Source organism: Saimiri boliviensis, chromosome 19 (genome assembly GCF_048565385.1).
Source record: "Saimiri boliviensis isolate mSaiBol1 chromosome 19, mSaiBol1.pri, whole genome shotgun sequence".
In the NCBI taxonomy this organism is placed as follows: domain Eukaryota; kingdom Metazoa; phylum Chordata; class Mammalia; order Primates; family Cebidae; genus Saimiri; species Saimiri boliviensis.
Window position 1 is genome coordinate 38203969 of NC_133467.1, and position 16761 is coordinate 38220729.

Here is a 16761-nt window from a genome sequence, read left to right on the forward strand (position 1 = left end):
GAGAATCTATATTTGGAATGGATTTATATGTGTGTTGAAGAGAAGGGTTATGACACTTTCCTCACTTTGGCCTCATTGCTCAAAGCATTTAGTAGGGAGCTGTATGGGGAAAATAAAAATGGTATTTATGGCTTAAAATCCCATGTGGCTCTTTGTGCCAACAAAAACACAGAGATCCCACAATCTGACCTGCTGAAACTGCTGTCTAGGCTTCAGGGATTGCAGCCCAATGACTCCCAGGGGGCAAAGCTGCCATTATGCCAACAGTCATCAAGAGGAACCATCTGGAAAATTCCATTCATTCTGCTACATGGCTGAGTTGTAAAAAGTAGATCCCACCCCTCCCCACACCCAGTTATGAAGGAAGAATGAACAGCAGTGCAGAAAGTCAGTTTCAAACATGCTGCAGAGCTGACCCTGAAAAACAGATCATTTTTCTCTCTTGCACCTACTGCCTTGTCCAAGTCCCCTGAACAGCAGTCAACTACCTGTGATTTAATACTTTTCTACCTAACCTATCTCACTAGGAGACCAAGGACAAGCCTACAAACCTCTCTATTTCAAATCTGACCAATTTGAAAGTGACTGTTCAAGTCCCTTCTCCAGCTCTTAACCCCACAGGAATAGTTGTAAATAGAAATCAATTCACTTGGCAAATACTGATAAGGGCCACCATGTGAATGGCACCAAGCAATGTTCTGTATAAAGGCAGGTACAAAGGAGCAGATGGCCAAGGTGCCTGCTCAAGAAGATTACAATCTAGACTGAAAGACAATAGATAAAGCAGATGGATGCTGTGGCTCCCATCTAATCCCAGCACTTTGGGAGGCCGAGGCGAGCAGATCACCGGAGGTCAGGAGTTCCAGACCAGCCTGACCAACATGGAGAAACCCCATCTCTACTAAAAATACAAAAATTAGCCGGGCATGGTGGCACATGCCTGTAATCCCAGCTACTCAGGAGGCTGAGGCAGGGGAATCACTTGAACCAAAGAGGCAGAGGTTGCGGTGAGCCAAGATCGTGCCATTGCACTCCAGCCTGGGCAACAGCAATAGATAGATAGATAAAGCAGACAAAATAGATAACAACAATAATAATAGATAAAGCAGACAAAAAGTTAACTAACAACACAACAGAGCACTGGCAAGGGTGACATGTGATGGGCACCTCTGGTCACTGTTGATAGGTATGTAATTTATACAACCTTTCAGTAAGGCAAAAGTTGGCAATATGTACCTGCATCCTTTAATGTGTGTGTTTTTTTTGACCCAGTATTTCTATTCCTAAGAATTTCTCTTGGCAAAGTAATCAAAGATACTTACGATATTCATATACAAAGATATTTGATGCAGCATTATTTAGAATAGCTAAAACCTAAAGAAAACCTCAGTGTCCAACAACAGGGCAATAGGGTCATGGTTAAACAAGTTATGTTTAGATTGTTCAGATGTACATGGAATGCTATATGGCCCATCAAAATCACTTTGAAAAATATTCAATGAGATGGAGAAATGTCTATGTAAAAGTAAAGCAGACTGCAAAACTGGTATATAATAGTATTCCTTTCTTTTCTAAATATGCATGTCTGCTTGAGTGCATGCCTGCACAGAGAGAGACAGAGAGAGAGACAGAGAGAAGCAAGGAATACACTCAGCTATGTTTCGTTTCCAGAGTAGGAGTTACTGGCTGGGGAAATTGTTGCTCCAGAAAGATGGTTATGAGAGGATTTTAATTTTCTTTATATACAGTGCTATGTCACCTAAATTTTCTATACAATTCTTTCCTAGCCCATCTACATGTACTTGCGCTTTCACAATCCATAAAATTTTAAATGATATATTTTGAAAGAGTATATGTATTTATTGAGGGTCTACCATGAGTCAGGACCTGTATGAGTAATTTTTAAGCATTCATCTTACTTGGACCTCATACTAACCCTGTTAAGGTATTGTAACACTATAATACCCATTTTACAGATGACAAAACTAAGACTTAAACTCCCTCAAAGTTCCACAGCACTTATTGTTTCAAGATTTAAACCCAGGTATCAAGATAGTCTCTCTATCTGTGTTATTCTTTCAAAAGAGTAAGAGATTTTGTGGGTTAGATGAGGCTAGGCAGAGAAGATTTTGTGTAAGAGATAAGATGTTATCTGGTCTTTGAAGATAGGAGGCAATTTGGATTTAGATCCAGCTAACATTAATTGAGTTCTCACTACATTGCAGGCTCTGTTCTAGTGCTCTACCAGAATTAACTCATTTGTCCCTCCCAACAACTATGAGGTAGGTACTATTACTGTTTCTACTTTACAGGTGATTTGACCAAGGTGGAGGCAGGATTTGAAGACAGGCCATCTAAGATTTTAGCCACTCTTCTCTGCTGCATCCCTGGACATAGTAATGATGGAATGTCCAAGACAGAGAATCCTCAGGAGGCCATGTAGAATCCAGCATGTCGAAAGTGGTGTGTGTTCCCGGCAGAAAGTTCGTGTAGGTGGGATGGGGCAGGCATGAGGTGTTAAAGAAATGATAAATGGAAATAATAAAGGATATGTTGTGGATGAGGTTGCTCAATAAAAATCTCTACAGGTCCTAGGTTTGGTTATTACTACTTCTTTGGGAAAAAGAGATGGCCCTCCTCTAAAAGGAGACAATCAGTCAGTATGTTCCCGTGAATATTCAACCCACTTTTCTCCACTGCCCACATTCCAATCACATTCTGGCTACAAAAGATAAAGCAGGGTGGGGATGATTCACATTTAGCTTTCTGAGAAGCTCTCAGAACAGAGGGAAAAAATGTGACCTCTGGCAAGCCAAGCCAAAATTGAGAGGGAAAAAAAATCAAGGTGATAGGGCCACAGTGTCTAGGTGAGAAAGGCCTCTGATAGAACATTCGTTCGTCTAGTTTCCCACTGAGATTCCAACTCATCTGGAAAATGGTATGTTCACTCTAACGGGAACTACTATATATTTTTTAAATGCATGAAGGTGGGAATTAGCTGGGCGTGCTGGTGCATGCCTGTATTCCCAGCTACTTGGTAGGCTGAGGCAGGAGAATCGCTTGAACCCAGGAAGTGGAGTTTGCAGTGAGCCAAGATCTTGACACTGTACTCCAAACTGGTGACAGAGTGAGACTCCATCTCAAAGAAAAATTAATAAATGCATGAAGGTGGGCAAAGTCTGGAAGGAGTTATAGAAAATGAAAATAAATTTCATAACTTGAAAATAGTCATATTATCAACATTTTCTTTAACATCGTTACATTGTCTTTTCAACAAGGGGGGCACTAATTTCAGTTGGCTCTCTGGACACAGAACTTGACATGCTCAGTGGAAAAATCATATTTGCCACGTTACCCAAAGCAGCTAATGGATGAGCAGCCCCTGCATTGCGGGCTCTTCCTGCAAAAGCTCAGGCTACTCCCTTCAATCTCTTCTGGGCATTTCCATTAAGGCTCTGATGAGCATTAAGAGCACTTAGCCTCAAGCCTATTTTTGTAGAAGGAGGAGGGGAGTGACTCAGCTTTGCTCTCTGCAGGGATGATGACTCTGCTCTGTCCTGCCCCACTCTGGGATGGGACACCATGGTGAGTCAGTGCACAGAGCCAAGTGTCTTGGTCATATTACAAATTTACAAACTGAAATTTCCCTTCAATGATGTGATTTAAAGCACCATAGAAAGTTGCAAATTACATAGAAAATGTGGTCACTGGCATACAAAGTTTACAGTCTCGTGCAATAAGACTGCATTTAAAGCAACAATACTTGACAATATATGCGAGTTAAAAGAATATCAGTGAGTGGCAAATACTGGTGTTAGCCCTGCAGGTTGGGGGTTGTGTAAAAGGAGGATTCTGGCGGGAAAGAACAGACAGGAAGATCCACTACGGGCAGGGCAGTGTTGGGAGGACAAGGTGTCTGGCCCGACCGGGACTTGCCTTGCTACTGGGTGGGGGATGTGCATGAACTGGGTCTGTAGCTAATGGTATTTGCACAAGCGGAGGACATTTCAGCACAATTATTCTGACCCAAATGGCAGACCTGGGACAGGATAGAGAGGGGAGTACCAGTTAACAGTCTACTGTTCATTGAGCAGTTGTGAAAAAAACTGAGGAAGATCTCAATGCACTTATTTGAAAAAATTTCCAAGATACAATGTGAGAGTGAAAAATAAAGTACAGAACAGTATGTGTCTGCCTGTCTATTCAACTACCACTTGGGAGCAAATGATACTTGAGAATTATGCCCATAATTGCTTTAATATGCAAAAAACATCTCCAGAAGAATATATAAGAAACTCATACAACAAATGTTTCCCTGAAGAACAGGAGGGCGGGGGAAGAGGAATGGAGAAGAGTATGAATTCTTTTGTGCCACTAGAATTTGAATCCATGAAAAGTTACACAAAAATTTAATGGCCTGGTGCAGTGGCTCATGCTTATAATCCCAACACTTTGGAAAGCCAAGGCAGGAGGACTACTTGAGTTCAGGAGTTCGAGACCAGTCTGGGGAATACAGCAAAACCTCATCTCTACTAAAAAAAAATAAAATAAAATCAAGTGAGTGTGGTGGAGCATGCCTTGTAGTCCCAGCTACTCCAGAAGCTGAGACAGAGGATTACTTGAGCTGAGGAGTTCGAGACTGCAGTGAACTATATGGTACCACGGCACTCCAGCCCAAGTGACAGAGTAAGACCTTGTCTCAAGAAAACAGAGAACAAATTAAGTAGTTATAATGTTTAACATAATTCATAGCTTCTAAAATATTTTTTAAAACTTTTCTATGTTTACTAAACAAGGATTCTTTTAATATTTGTATATTAATGTGATTTTTAAAGATTTTAAGTGCATATGGTAATGATTCATGTTAAGAGAAGCTAAAGTTTGGATGAGTGTACTACAACAAGAATGGAAGCATGAGATAGATGCAAAACATCATCTCCAGGGTCCTTATTAAGCCCATGTTTATCTATGGACCACACATTCTGCTGAGCTCTTAACATGCTTTATCCTCATTTAATCCTCATAGTGACTCTGAGTTAAATATTCTTACTGGCCCCATATTACAAATTAAGAAACTGAGCTGTAGAGAAGTTATTTGTCCAAGGCCACACAACTTTTTAAGCGGTGGAGTGTGGTTCATACCCAGGTCTGAAACTAAAGTCTATGCCTTTAGCTAAACAACTATTTAGTCCATGGAGAAGAAGTAAGAAAACCAGATTTGAGCATCAAGTCTAGGCATTCTCCTGACCAGAGACCATTTTTCCCTACCTAAGAGCAAAATTGTTTAAGAGCATAGACTTGGGTCACAAGCCAGATTTCTGGGTTCAAATTCTGACTTTGATACTTACAAGCTGTGTGACCTCAAGCAAATTACTCAGCCTCTCTGTGCCTCAGTTTTATCCACTGTAAAATGGAGATAATTATAGAAATAGGATTAAGATTTGAGTTTAAGACTTGAGTTTAAATTCTTGCTTCACCACATACCCTGTGGCCTGGGCAAATCACTTGACCTCTTTGAGCCTGTTTCCTCATTGTAATACAGATGCAAGAGTATCCACACGGCAGCATTGCTGGGAGAGGTTAAAAGACAATTATATGAGATGTCCATACAGGCACACCTCAGTAGCACAGAGAGGCAGAAGCAAGCATGTTTATTCTAGCAGTCATACTTGGGAAGAAAAGTCAGACCTTTGGTACCAGGCCGGTCAAACATTAATTGAGGGCAGCTTCTTTCACTAGATCTCTACCAAATGGCACTGTATGTTTGCTCCAGTAAAATCTCTTTGCATTCTAGCTTATCAAGTCATAAAACAAAGACCTAACTAAATTCCAGTCATTTTCAGGGCACTCCCTATAAGGAACTTAGGCTTTTAAAATACTGAAGGTAAGTGAGCACTACACTTTGGGCTCAAAGGAAGCCTTAACCTTGAGGTCACACCTGGGTTCTCCTGTGTGACTTCAGGCAAGTTACCTCACTTCTCTGGACCTCCACTGCATCACGTGCAAATTGAGGGAAACAAAATCCACCCTCAGAGAGTTGTATAAGGATGAAATAACAATATATAACTTGCACTCGTCCTTTCCTGCTTTTCTTCTATTAAAAAGAGCTGGAAACCCTTATTTCTCTCTAAGATTAGTCCCTCCTGCCATGTTCTGATCTCGTCCCCTCCCAGCCTTCTGCAAGATATCACTCTGCCAATCTTATCTTCTTTCAGTTGCTCTCTCTACCAAGTCATTCTACTCCTTCCCACTAACATTTTATGTATGTCTAAGTCTCTTCCATTAGAAGAAAGAAAGCAGTCTCTCAAATCTATATCCTGCAATCTCTTGAAAGAATTGAGTTTATGGCTGGGTGCAGTGGCTCATGCTTGTAATCCCAGCACTTCAGAAGTCCAAGGTGGGTCGAGCACAAGGTCAGGAGTTCCAGAGTAGCCTAGCCAATATGGTGAAACCGTCTCTACTAAAAATACAAAAAAAAAAACAAAAACTAGCCGGGCGTGGTGGCACGTACCTGTAGTCCCAGCTACTCAGGAGGCTGAAGCGGGAGAATCACTTGAACCAAGAGGCGGAGGCTGTAGTGAGCCAAGATTGTGCCACTGTACTCTAGCCTGGGCAATAGAGGGAGATTCCATCTTAAAAAAAAAAAAAAAGAAAGAAAAAAAAGAATTCAGCTTACTTGCTACCTCCACTTTGTCACCTTCCTCCATTATTTCTGATTTGTATTACGCTTATGTTGCTTCTTTAAAAATGCTTTCACCCAAATTACCCAAAATCTCCCACAAATAGACCATTTCTAGCCCCTGATTTATTTGACTATTCTGCAGGATTTGCTCTTTTTGGTCATTCTCTCTTTTAAAACATTCTTCCCTTGGGCTCCATAAGGTCGCATTTTCCTCCTGCCTCTCGGGCTTACTCTTATTCTCCCTTGTTAGCATCTCTTCCCCCTTAAATGTCAGTCTTTGTATCGCTTATACCCTCTTCTCTACCCACATTAACTCTATCCCTGAGTAATCTCATTACCATCAACCTTGCCCCATTCAGTTATCATCACTAGAGTAACAACCCCACTTGGATGTTCCACAGGCCTCACACTCAATGTTAAAGCGACACTCATCTTCCCCACCCTACCTCACTCAATATATGAACAGGCCAATCTTTTTAGAGTACTTGGTTTCAAACAACATTTTCTCAGGCTTGTTTAAGTAGAAAGGAATTTTATTAAAATACTCCTAATTCATCTGTCTATTTTGTTTTGCCCACTCCAATCCACCCTGCCCATTCAGCCAAAATGTTTTTTTTGTTGTTGTTGTTGTTGTTTCGCTTTTTTGTTTTTGAGACAGAGTCTTGTACTGTTGCCCAGGCTGGAGTGCAGTGATGCGATCTCAGCTCACTGCAACCTCCACCTCCCAGGTTTAAGTGATTCTCCTACCTCAGCCTCCCAAGTAGCTGGGATTACAGGTGCCCACCACCACGTCCAGCTAATTTTTTTTTTTTTTTTTTTTTGAGACGGAGTTTTGCTCTTGTTACCCAGGCTGGAGTGCAATGGCACGATCTCGGCTCACCACAACCACCATCTCCTGGGTTCAGGCAATTCTCCTGCCTCACCCTCCCAAGTAGCTGGGACTACAGGCGCGCCACCACGCCCAGCTAATTTTTGTATTTTAGTAGAGATGGGGTTTCACCATGTTGACCAGGATGGTCTCAATATCTTGACCTCGTGATCCACCCGCCTCGGCCTCCCAAACTGCTGGGATTACAGGCTTGAGCCACTGCGCCTGGCAATTTTTTGTATTTTTAGTAAAGAAGGGGTTTCACTTTTTTGGCCAGGGTAGTCTCAAACTCCTGACCTTGTGATCCGCCCGCCTCGCCCTCCCAAAGTGCTGGGATTATAGCCGTGAGCCACCACATCCGACCATCACTCAGGTATGAAGCCTAGCATCCATTAGCTATTTTTCCATTAGTTATTATACCTTTCCCTCCTCCCACATTCCACCCTCCAACAGGCCCCAGTGTATGTTGTTCCCCTCTATATGTCCATGTGTTCTCACCATTTAGCTCCCACTTATAAGTAAGAACATGTGGTGTCTGGGTTTCTGTTCCTGCGTTAGTTTACTAAGGATAACAGCCTCCAGCTCCTTGCATGTCCCTGCAAAGGACGTGATCTCATTCATTTTTATGACTGCATAGTATTCCATGGTGTATATGTACCCCACAATTTCTTTATCCCGTCTGTCACTGATGAGCATTTAGGTTGATTCCATGTCTTTGCCACTGTGAATAGTGCGGCAAGAAGCATACATGTGCATGTGTCTTTACAATAGAATGATTTATATTCCTTTGGGTATATATCTAGTAATTGAATTGCTGGGTTGAATGGTATTTCTGTAAGACAGTTTTTTTTTTCTTTTGAGATAGGGTCTCACTTGGTCACCCAAGCTGAAGTGCAGTGGTGCAATCTCGATTCACTATAACTTCTGCTTCCAGGGCTCAAGCAACTCTCCTGCTTCAGCCTCCTGAGTATCTGGTTTCACAGGCATGCCCCACCACGCCTGGCTAATTTTTGTATTTTTATTGGATTTTATTATAGATAGGGTTTCACCATGTTGGCCAGGCTGGTCTTGAACTCCTGACCTCAAGTAATCCACCTGCCTCAGCCTCCCAAAGTGCTAGGATCACAAGTGTGAGCCACTGTGCCCAGCCTGCAAGACAGTCTTCTTAGCATGGCTTACACGTCCCTTCATCATCAGGCCCCTTCTTCCTTTTCAAATATTAGCCCTTGTATTTCTCAGTTTGCACCTTCTTTTCAAGGTATATAGAACTTCTTTCTGCTCCTTTCATGCTCTCCCTTCTCCAGGCCTTTGCAAACACTATCTTTCTCCTCTTAAAATACAATCCCCTACTCCTCATCTAACTCTTTTTCAACCTTTTTATATGTTCTTAAATGTCACTTCCTCCAGGAAGCCATCCTGAATTCCAAAGTTCACGTTTTGTGTTCCATCTATCTGCTGTCAAGGCATCCTGTTCTTCTCCAAAGTCTCCTTAATTCTCTGCCACCACCAGTACTCAAATGTTAAGTTTCAGGAGGGCAGAGACCATCTCTTTCTTTCTTTCTTTCTTTTAAGACGGGGTTTCACCATGTTGGTCAGGCTGGTCTTGAACTCCTGACCTCAGGTGATCCACCTGCCTTGGGCTCCAAAGTGTTTGGATCACAGGTGTGAGCCACTACACCCGGCCTAGAGACCATCTCTTTCTTGTTCATTATTGCACCAGAACAATTTAGCACAGTTTTGGGCACAAAGTAAAACTTTATAAATAGTCATAGCACATATTATGTGCCAAAAAAATTGTGGAAATGAAAATAACTGAAACAGTGCTCCAAACAAGTTATAGCAAAACTTAGCCAAACTGGAAGGAGAAGGAGCATGAGATGCTAAAGCTCAACTTTCTCCTAGTTTCCACCTCAATTACTCTGTGGAATACAGACCTCCGACTCAAGAATTCATGGAGGGCCAGGTGTACCACATTTTATTTATTCAGTCTATCACTGATAAGTTTCTAATCCCAACACTTTGGGACCCAAGGTGGGAGGACTGCTTGAAGCTAGGAGTTCGAGACCAGCCTAGGCAACATAGCAAGACCTCATCTCCACAAAACAATTAGCCAGGCATGCTGGCACATACCTGTAGCTCCAGCTACTTCGAAGCCTAAGGCAGGAGGATAAGCTTGAGCCCAGGGGGTCAAGGCTACAGCGAGCTGAGATCGCACCACTGCACTCCAGCCTGGGTAACAAAGCAAGACCCTGTCTCAAAAAAGAAAAAAAAAAAAAAAGAAAGAAAAGAAAAGAAATCATGGAGATAGCTTTCAACAAAAATGACAGAAGCTATGTACATCTGCGGATAATGTCACTGTCAAAACAATTCATAATCCATGAATGGATTTGGAGTTAGCCTTAATGACTTAGCAGTAAATCCTCAAAGTCTAATAACAAATGTATGTAATTTGGCAACAGAACAGACAGGCTGTATCACAGGAGGTTAACTGCTGAGTCAAACAGCACATTAAAGTCCAGTGAGTCTGGCCACTCTCCTTCAAGTGGTGACTCAAGACTTCCAGGCAGCAAGAGGGAGGGAGTATGAAGGGGGTACAAGAAAGTGTGAGGGAACTCACATCTGCCACTTAATCACCTTTCATTTATGTGCCACTGCTGAGAACAGGTGACATCTTCCTCTGTGACTACTTCTTTAAATCCACACCCCCACACACAACAATAATTAACTATTTTCTCCCTGGACCCACCACTTTTCTTTGTGCATGCATTGATTATCACACTTGTCACATTATACTATAATACTTGCTTATACGTCTGTCTTACCTACTATAGTCTAAGTACAGGGACCAAGTCTTTCCATTGCTGTGATTTCAGAGTCTGATATAATATCTAAGATGTATTAGGAGCTCTGCAAATGTGTGATAAAGAAATTAATGCTCATATACGCATGTGAAGGAAACACCAAGTCATACAGAGCGAATCTTGAATGGTGACATTCTTCTATTGCTTATGGAAGCCAGCAAATAAAAATAGTATTTCCAAGCCAATAAATATGCCTCAGGGGCATCTAATCTTAATGCAGCTTGTGACTACACAATTCATGAACAATTTCATTCTAATTTCAGATTCAGGTGGGCACTCAAAGCAGTATTTTCTCATTTCTACTGATTCTTTCATACCTATTCATAAGTTTAAACCCAACAGGAGACACCCAGACAGAAAAGCAAGCAAGGGTAAGTTCCTGTCCAATAAGAAATCAACACAATGATGAATTTATGCCTAGTCTAAACAACTTTTTATGGCTGGGGATGGATTCAAATTTTGATTAATTTTTTTATCTCCTTTTCATAACAAGGTAAAATAGGTAAACTTGTTTTGTAAAAACTTTTAGGGAAAAATGGTGAATATTCATAGTTTTTCTCACTTAAAATGTCAATGCTTACACCAACAATAGAGGGTTTTTTGGTTTTTTTTCCGGAGTCTCGCTCTGTCGCCCAGGCTGGAGTGCAGTGGCGTGATCTTGGCTCACTGCAACCTCTGCCTCCCGGCTACAAGCCATTCTCCTGCCTCAGTCTCCCAAGTAGCTGGGATTACAGGCATGCACCATTGTGCCCGGCTAATTTTTGTATATATATATATATTGAGACAGAGTTTCGCTCTTGTTGCCCAGTCTGGAGTGCAATGGTGCAGTCTCGGCTCACCGCAACCACCGCCTCCTGGGTTCAGGCAATTCTCCTGCCTCAGCCTCCTGAGTAGCTGGGACTACAGGCACGCGCCACCACGCCCAGCTAATTTTTTGTATTTTTAGTAGAGACGGGGTTTCACCATGTTGACCAGGATGGTCTGGATCTCTTGACCTCGTGATCCACCTGCCTCGGCCTCCCAAAGTTCTGGGATTACAGGCTTGAGCCACTGCGCCCGGCCCAATTTTTGTATTTTTAGTAGAGAAAGGGTTTCACCATGTTGGTCAGGCTGGTCTCAAACTCCCGACCTCGTGATCTACCTGCCTCAGCCTCCCAAAGTGCTGGGATTACAGGCATGAGCCACCACACCCGGCCCCCAAAAATAGACGGTTTTAAGGAGTAAAAGACAATACAACCTTTCCTAACCTGCCTGTTAAACTTTAAGTCATACATCTAGTTTCAATGCTCGAGTTTAACTATATATTCACAGTTCCATTCTTCGTGACTCAATGCTGTTTATTAGCCAGAAGACACTGGGTAATAACATTTACTGAAATGTAACATGTACCAGGTACTATGTTAGATGCTTTTTCCGTATCATCTTATCTACTTTCCCTAACTACTTCTTAAGAGGTGCTATAGACCCTGGATGGGTTTTAGGCTGCCCAGCATATGAACTCCCTTCATATATTTGAGGAATTCCCCATCTTTTGAGTCTTGTTGGGGGCAGAGTATTCTTTCCTCTATAATGGCTGAAAGCCCAGGTAGTCACTTCCAAGACTCCCTTACTACCAGGAAGTTAGCTCAAGGCTTAGGCCCCACCTCTCAGGTAAATTGATCCAGACTACAATGAGGAGCTAGTGACCCAGAGAAGCAAGTACTCGGAAGAATCTCAACTAATGAAATTATTACTGTGGTCACCTGGATAAATAATCCACTGAAGGGAAGTGCTGAGGGACAAAGTAGTCATAAACCAATATGAACAGCTTGCGAAATTCAAGGACTATGGAATAGAGGGTTTCCTCTAAAGTCACCGACAAAAAAAAGACAATAATAAGCTCGAATTCTTTTTTTTTTTTTTTTTTTTTGAGACGGAGTTTCGCTCTTGTTACCCAGGCTGGAGTGCAATGGCACCATCTCGGCTCACCGCAACCTCCGCCTCCCGGGTTCAGGCAATTCTCCTGCCTCAGCCTCCTGAGTAGCTGGGATTACAGGCACGTGCCACCATGCCCAGCTAATTTTTTGTATTTTTGGTAGAGACGGGGTTTCACCATGTTGACGAGGATGGTCTCGATCTCTTGACCTCGTGATCCACCCGCCTCGGCCTCCCAAAGTGCTGGGATTACAGGCTTGAGCCACCGCGCCTGGCCTTCAAATTCTTATTTCCCCTGATGACATGGACTGAAACCCAAAACTTTATATAATTTAAAAATAAAACTCTCTTATATATATTTTATAACAAAAAATTTTTTAAATGAAATTCTTTGGAGACAGTCCAAAAAACACCACAAAGTTTGACTCTGTGAATCACCAAATTATCTGTTCAGTCCACAGACTGGCAAGATCTTTTGTGTGACATTTAGGGTACTGAGCAGGAAGAATTTAACCTTAAGTACTAGAATTTGAAAATACGGTGGAATGTGGCAGACACAGCCCCCACTCTCTCCCTCCTCGTCTGGTGAGTGTTTCATCCTCCCCTGATGATCCTGCAACCTGGGGGAGCATCGGCCCAGGGAAGCCAGTTCATCTCCTTCTCCGCCCATACTCACACCCACTGTCTCTGGACTTTTAACTAGAGTCGGATCTTGGCATGCCCCGAAGAGCCATTACAAAATCAAGCTCAGGAAAAGAAGCCTACACACCTGAGTATTATTAAGACTCTGCTTATATGTATAGGGAAAAACTGGGAGGACTCTTCTATGAGTGAGCTATGCAAGTGGAAAATGCTGCAGTAGAAATTAAGTCCCTGATTTCAGCAAGAATACTAGGATCCCAGGGCTGTAAATGCCAACTAGCAGGACTCTAATGTCAGATTCCAGTTGAATAAAATAGGCAATTTGGCTGGCCAGGTTATCAGAATAGTTCGTCCAAGGGAATCTCTTGTGTGCCTTATTAATCATAAGATCCCAAAGACTAATATAGTTCAACGATATCTATATATCTGAACACATTTCAGGTCTGAACAGAGACTTGACTTAAGTCTGCATGGCAGAACGTCATTGCCGCTAAGTCAGCTCCCACACCTGAGTCAATGCACAGGCACCTAGCCCCTTCCATGAAGAGAAATTCAGGTACATTTGAGCAAGAATCCTACAATAACAGATCAAGCGCTAACATCCATCTTCTTCAGAGCTCTCCCCAGAGGAACCTCAGTCACTCACTAGGAAAACCCTTGGGAAGTACCCTCTTTAGCTCTGAGCTAACCCTGACTCCTGGAGACCTAAAGCATCACTAAAGTTCACCAGCCAGAGTGAAATCTTACAGAAGTAAGTCACTAATGACATTTTTTAAAATAAATATTCATAACAAATTTATTGAAAGTCCAGCCATCCTACAGGCTGCTAAAGATATTTTTACCTTTTAGTTTTTATTATCAAAAATGTCTAAAATATACAAAATTGGGTGTATTTAATATAAAAATAGCAGTGTACCCATCACTGGTTTCAACAATGATTAACTCAAGGCTAATCTTATTTCCTCTTTACTCCCGACCTTCCTCTCTCCTCAGATTATACTGAAACAAATTTAAACAACAATGATTTTGTCTATAAATATTTCAGTGAGTACTTCTAAAAGACAAAGAACTCTTCTTTTTAAAAATAACCACAATACAACTACACAAAAAATCAACAGATTAACTGAGTTTAAAAAAAATAAGCTGTTACATCTGTCTTAAATACCTGAGCATACAAAGAAAAATGCTCAGCGCTTGGTGATTGTGCCGATTAATCAGTCAGGAGTAAGAAACCAACAGTAATTTGAACAGATAAAGTTTAATATAAACAATGATTAATTAGTAACAGGAAATAAATAACTAAGGGGTAAAAACTCTAAAGAAATAGCAGATACAGGAGGAAGTTACCGCATCTAGCCTTGAGGCAGAGTGCCTCTGGACATAGAAAAAATACAAACCAAACTGTTTTTCCTATTCTTGCACTCAAAAATCAACACAGGCCGGGCGCGGTGGCTCAAGCCTGTAATCCCAGCACTTTGGGAGGCCGAAGCGGGTGGATCACGAGGTCAAGAGTTTGAGACCATCCTGGACAACATGGTGAAACCCCGTCTCTACTAAAAATACAAAAATTAGCTGGGCATGGTGGCGCGTGCCTGTAATCCCAGCTACTCAGGAGGCTGAGGCAGGAGAATTGCCTGAACCCAGGAGGCGGAGGTTGCGGTGAGCCGAGATAGCGCCATTGCACTCCAGCCTGGGTAACAAGAGCGAAACTCCGTCTCAAAAAAAAAAAAAAAATCAACACAGAATACTTTTGTGACCTCTGGTTACCAGAATGTGTGGGGATTTTTTTCCCCACAAGTAACCAATTAATTCTGCAACAAATTCTCTAGCAAACACCAGTCAGGTGTCTTCTAACTCAATTCATGCCCCAAGTGTGCGACTGTGTATGTGAATGCTCACCAAAAGGTCTCTTCCATAGAGAAAGCTTTTATTAAACAGATAGACAAGATGTGACCTGCTCTGTGGATGAGTTCCACCCTATCCATCTCAATGAGACTGAGTTTTGCTGTTTTATAGGTATTGATATCCAAAGGATCCTACCAAAAGAAGTAGTTTTTCAGTTTAATTGGAAACTGAGGTTGTCATTTTCAGATTTCTTGTGCCACTGGGAAAACTGGCTTTGTGCTTGTTACTGTGTTACTTGAGATAATTAATGATAAATATCCTGAGGAAATGGGAATGCTGCCACATAATGAGGCTGGGAAGAGTACAGCTGGATCCAGGAGATCCTTGGGGCAATTCCTAGTACCACTATGTCCAATGGCCAAAATTAAAAGGTACAGATATGTAGCTATACTGTGTGGGGGAGGGTATCTAGACAGAGAGAGAGGCAGCATGCAAAATTCAGCTGTATGATCCAGAAAAGGCCACTGATCAAACTGCCAAAAACTGTATCTTAAACTATCTTTTAGGAAATATACCATAACAAATACACAAATAGCCTCTAAAGATCTTCATTTTGTCAACTAAAGAACCCATATGTAAGGGTAGTAGTGTTCTATCAAAATGTTTATTTAGAATTGACCGCACATTCGGTAGCATTAAAAATTAAAATTAAAAAATGAAAGATATATAGGTAGGATTCCCAAGGGCTTAGATCCCCCAGGAGTGTAGGTTTGGGTAATACCACTGTGTGAAGAATGTCAGTCAGCCAAGGTAAAAGTTGAAGGTAAGGGGATGTGGGATGGGGAATGAAGGAGGGAAATCTAAACTACTTACTTTGGACTTATGACCTGATGCAGAAGCATATAATATGGGATCTATTAATATTTTCTTTCTTGCTATGTCATGTATGTATTTACAAATTTAAACTAATTTTCTCTTTCCCCCTCTATTTTATGTAAGATATGCCAGTGATGGTTAACTCTACAATTCAGTCTATATATTACAGAACACTGAGATGGGATCATGTCTGTTTTCACACTGCTGATAAAGACAAACTCAAGACTGGATAATTTATAGAGAAAAAGAGGTTTAATGGACTCCCAGTTCCACATGACTGGGGAGACCTCACAATCATGGCAGATGGCAAAAGGCCCACCTTATTCATGATGGTAGACAAGAAAGAATAAGAGTCAAGCAAAAGAGGGAATCCCTTATAAAATCACCCCATCATGAGACTTACTCACTACTATGAGAACAGCGTGGGGAAAACTGTCCTCCATGATTCAATTATCTCCCACCAGGTCCTTCCCACAACACATGGGAATTATGGGAGCTATAATTCAAGATGAGATCTGGGGGAGGACACAGCCAAACCATATTAATATCACAAGTGAAGGAGGAATGGAGACCACCTAGAGACCCTAAATTTGGAGATGAACCCAATGACTGATGAGACTGGTGTCTGCTCCTTGAGGAAGGAGGGAGAGCATCTTCAGTTACACAGAGCACTTATGTCAGGTTGTATGACAGAAACTGTTTTTTAGTATAAACATAGGGAAAAGGAAATAGGTCAATGTTGGACAATCAAAGGAATGGACTAGAGCGGAAATTTTTTTTTTTTTTTTTTTTTTTTTTTTTTTTTTTTTTGGTGATGGGGGAAGCCACCTGGCATCTGAATCTCCTTCCTATGTTTAGAAAATCTCCAGTCCTAGGAGCACTATAGAAGCTGAAATACTAGATACTCACTTTCCCAGACTCCATCACTAATAGGAAATTGCAGATGACCTAAGTCCTCCAAACAGACACATGCTGCCTCAAACATTGAATTGGAAGTGAGTGTTGCTAAGAGACTGCAGAGAATCCACTGCATTGGCAGGCAGGGCAGGAGGGCAGAAATCCTGAGTTCCTGA

General features: G+C 41.8%; 1 long non-coding RNA gene across 4 annotated transcripts in view; it reads right to left on the reverse strand.

Moving 5' to 3' along the window:
* Positions 1–16761, reverse strand: part of LOC104649915 (uncharacterized) — a 128343-nt gene that overhangs the window by 68311 nt on the left and 43271 nt on the right. For 3 of the 4 annotated variants that reach the window (XR_012515017.1, XR_012515019.1, XR_012515018.1), the window contains one exon: positions 6512–6632. The exons of the other annotated variant lie outside the window; for it this stretch is intronic. This is a non-coding gene — a long non-coding RNA (uncharacterized LOC104649915). The remainder of the gene's footprint in view (positions 1–6511; positions 6633–16761) is intronic. 4 annotated transcript variants of the gene reach the window in all.